Source organism: Pongo pygmaeus, chromosome 3 (assembly GCF_028885625.2).
Source record: "Pongo pygmaeus isolate AG05252 chromosome 3, NHGRI_mPonPyg2-v2.0_pri, whole genome shotgun sequence".
In the NCBI taxonomy this organism is placed as follows: Eukaryota; Metazoa; Chordata; class Mammalia; order Primates; family Hominidae; genus Pongo; species Pongo pygmaeus.
The window spans coordinates 111,319,614-111,324,015 of record NC_072376.2 but is presented as its reverse complement, the minus strand read 5'-3'; positions in this window follow the sequence as shown (position 1 = coordinate 111,324,015).

The following is a 4,402-nucleotide window of genomic DNA, read 5'->3' as shown; positions in this document are numbered from 1 at the left end:
TCCTACACAAAGAGTACAACAACAATATATTCCACAACAGTAAAGGAAAATTATCCCAAGTAAACTAAATAAGTAGGCTTTTCAGGAACTGGGCAACTGCTGGAACCAAGCTAATATGAGGTTGCTAGCTGATTCCAGTATCTGCCCAGAATTAGAATACTGATCTGGATTTTTACATTACCCATTCCTCTTGTTTTTTCTGAGCTGCAGTTAGAGATCACTGGTTGGTTTGCAGGAATAAGCAGTTAGTTAGTCTAAATTATAGACAAAAACGTAAAATGTAAAAACAACCGATGAGACCAGAATTTAATAACAAGTGTACCATAGTTTTTGAAATATAATTTTTCTATCTCCAGTTTCCCATTTTTACTAACGACAAATCATGGTAAGACTGATTTGCATTATTATACTTGGCCTGATTATTTGTATAAAGTTCAGCAAGACTGATTATTTTTCACATAAGCTCTTTTTATTTAATTAATTAATTAATTAATTTGAGACAGAGTCTCACTCTGTCAGCCAGGCTGGAGTGCAGTGGCACGATCTTGGCTCACTGCAACCTCCACCTCCCAGGTTTAAGCAATTCTCCTGCCTCAGCATCCTGAGTGGCTGGGATTACAGGCATGAGCCACCACGCTCAGCTAATTTTTGTATTTTTAGCAAAGAGAGGGTTTTACCATATTGGCCAGGCTGGTCTCAAACTCCTGACTGCAAGTGATCCACCCACCTCGGCCTCCCAAAGTGCTGGGATTACAGGCGTGAGCCACTGTGCCTGGCCACATAAGCTGTTTTTAAATTGGCTTTGATGGAACTCTGTTCCATAAGGAATCTCAGATAAGATTTTTTTAAAAAATCTGAGCCCAGCCATGGCTTTGTACACTCAAATACCTACAAGTTGGGTAAATTCCTCTCCTCTTGATGTCCCAAGATAACTTAAGCCTCCTGGGTTTGTCAGAAAGTGACATTCTTCACTTACCACAGGTCAGGAACCCTGTACAGGGACTGTGTAGACAAGGTATAAGGCCAGTCTTCCCAAGGGGCTTTTCTTGGCCCTATAAGTTAAGTTTGATTCCTTAAAGGAAAGAGCGCCATTCCAGTCAAATCCTTGGTAAAATAACCAGTTTCTCCAATTGTGTCCTGTTACAAATGAAAACAGATTCTTATCGTACTTATACAAATAACTATATTGCCGTAAGTTAAGGAAACAAATGGCTTCCAAATCCTGGAGAAATCAAGTAGAGAAAAACGTGTATGCTCCAAAGCATATGTTCATAGGCATATACATTACTCAGTTGGTAAAAGCTGTCAATATCTCAAAAGAAAAGCTTCCTTGACTCTGAAAAACAAAAACAAAGGATTAGCAGTGTTTTAAGCAAAAAGTGAAAAAGATTACTTCAGACTTCTATTAGTTTAGTCCATGCAGTTAACTCCTGTTCTGCTTGATATTCATTTCAGCTTTCCATGAGGGTCCTGAAAGTTTTTTCCTCTATTCTAATGTAATAATCTCCAAAGTTATCAGAAACCTGCATTTAAGAATGCCTGTTAGAGTTCTATAGTTGATTATAAAACCACCTTCTAAAGAGGACCAAAACAAGATGATTGTGGATGAAAAAAATGCCTTAGGGCAGCCTCTATTAAAGCCACCATTGACTAGGAATTTTGTTACTTCTGTGGCATACATCAATGTAATGTAACAATTATAACTATTAATAATATACACTAAGTCATATCAGAATTATGAGTTTCCCATAATTTTGGAACACATACCAATAACATATTTATACAAATACAGCCCAAAGAAAGCCAAGCACCATTTCATATTTGACAATGCTTCCTGTATGATTTTTATACCAAATAAGCCATCATTACATTACATTACATTAGTGCATTATTGATATTAAACCCAATTCTTAATAAAACCTTATAGACAAATGTATTGTATCTTAATCAGTTTGACCATAAGGTAAGATTCTCATAAACCTTTTGTAACCCTTTACAATTTTTGTAAAAGAGCAGATCAGTAGACTAAGAAAAACCTGTTGTGCTTATATTTTAATGTTCAATTTATGGAAAAATTGAATGATACCCATTTAACTTTAGCTAATATGTTCACACACAGAATCTCTTTTACAAGATTAATTTTCAGAAACACTTAAACTTTTAGCTTTATCCTAGTTATGTTATTTATTTATTTATTTATTTATTTATTTATTTGAGACAGAGTTTCCCTCTGTTGCCCAGGCTGGAGTGCCTCCTGGGTTCAAGTGATTCTCCTGCCTCAGCCTCCTGAGTAGCTGGGATTACAGGCACGCACCACCACCCTTAGCTAATTTTTATATTTTTAGTAGAGACGAGGTTTCACCATGTTGGTCAGGCTGGTCCTGAACTGCTGACCTCGTGATCTGCCTGCCTCAGCCTCCCAAAGTGCTAGGATTACAGGCGTAAACCACTGTGCCTGGGCTGGCTTTATCCTATTTAAGTTAAAATAATCCTTTAACTCTTTAGACAAACAAACAAACACACAAACACATTCCCATGACTTCTTACAATCTTTTACCAAAAACACATTTTACTTTTCTTACATGCCTTGCATGTAGAACTGTTTCTATTTCCCAAAGATTACTTAAGTCACATGAACTAAAAGGCATTGCAGTTTTTACTTTTCTGAGAAAATATTTTATTTAAGCACTTATTTTTTATTTTTTATTTTTTTGAGACGTAGTCTTGCTGTTGCCCAGGCTGGAGTGCAGTGGCGGGATCTCGGCTCACTGCAAGCTCCGCCTCCCGGGCTCACACCATGCTCCTGCCTCAGCCTCCCGAGTAGCTGGGACTACAGGTGCCCGCAACCATGCCCGGCTAATTTTTTGTATTTTTAGTAGAGATGGGGTTTCATCACGTTAGCCAGGATGCTCTCGATCTCCTGACCTCGTGATCTGCCCGTCTTGGCCTCCCAAAGTTCTGGGATTACAGGTGTGAGCCACCGTGCCCGGCCAACACTTATTATTTTTAAACCAATTAAAGCTTTTTCATATATAAACATCACACACAACACATATAAATACACAGACAGAAGATGATCTAGTACTTGTAAAATTTTTCATTTCCCAGTTTCTTAATTGAATTACTGGCTTCAGGGTGGAGCCCTTGGAGGAACACCTCCAGGAAGGTATGCACTTTTTACCCCTGAATAAATAGGCTCAGCTGGAAGGTAAAAACAGGTCCCCAAAATTAAGGGTCCTATTTTTATACCAGATCCTGGATCCCCAAAAGAGGGGATCAGCCCATCCCCATAGCAGTCTTAACTTTCAGTGGGGGGGTGGGGCTTCGTCATGCTTTCTAGGTAGCCAAGAGCATGCTTCTCTGATCTAAATGTGCAAAAAGCCGAATATCCCCCCATAACTGCCATTAGCCATCCATAAAAGTATATTTCCTACCTTGTTATCACACACCAACGCTCTCTCAAAACGTGAAGTACTTTCTGATATCCCTAAAAGTTAAAAACATCAGATAATGCAATACAAAACAGAAAAGAGCCTTAGATTTTGAGAGAAATCTATCCACTTTCAGTTCCTGGGGTTTTGTGAGGAAAACAGATTTTTCCCAAAGCGGAGTCTGTGGCGCCTCCTCTGTTTTTCCCGAGGAGTTCTAGGCTGTTAAAGCTTGAATATCCACTTTTAATTAAGCTGACTTTTAACTACAGTGCTCTTTAAAAAAAAAAGTCCTTTTAAATTTTTTATTACCCAACTTTACCAGGCCAAAAGGTCAATAATTCTGTGTTCAGAGAAAGCAAAATTTAAGAAGGGAAGCCAGTAGTTATTCATGGAAGCACCAAGAATTAACAAGTGGCCAAAGTTACACAGATATCAAACCAGAAAAAGACTTATTCCCTAAGCCAGGAATTGAATCTGAACTGCAATTGTAAAATGGCGAAACCTTAGCTACTGCGCTACAACATTGGGCAGTTTCTATTACTCTTCCAAGAAGGAGTCTAGAGCAGCATATTTTGAACTTGCAAAGGCTTTTAGGTGCTCAAGATAATTTTTGGGGCAAACTATGACATGAGCCTCCTCCAAGGCAGAGACCAAAAGAAAGTACTGCCACATGGTTATAAGGTCAAGCTCCCAAGAACATTTTTCAACACGTGGTTTCTGGGCAGGATGAAAGAGTGGACAGTTCCCCTGAGTAACAGAAAAGTTAGGAAAGAGAAAGGAGTGGAAGAGAGAGAAAAGGTTTGCCTGCAGCAGGGTGGGGAAGGTGAAATGCTCAGGGAGGCCAGAGAAAGACCCACCCGTTGCAGCGTCACTGAATCAAAAGTTCAGGCGGCTGCTTGTCAGTCTCGAAGGGACCTGTTCCAGCAGTCACATCAGCTCTGAGGTGTTCCCTTTTAGGGAGGAAAAAGCTC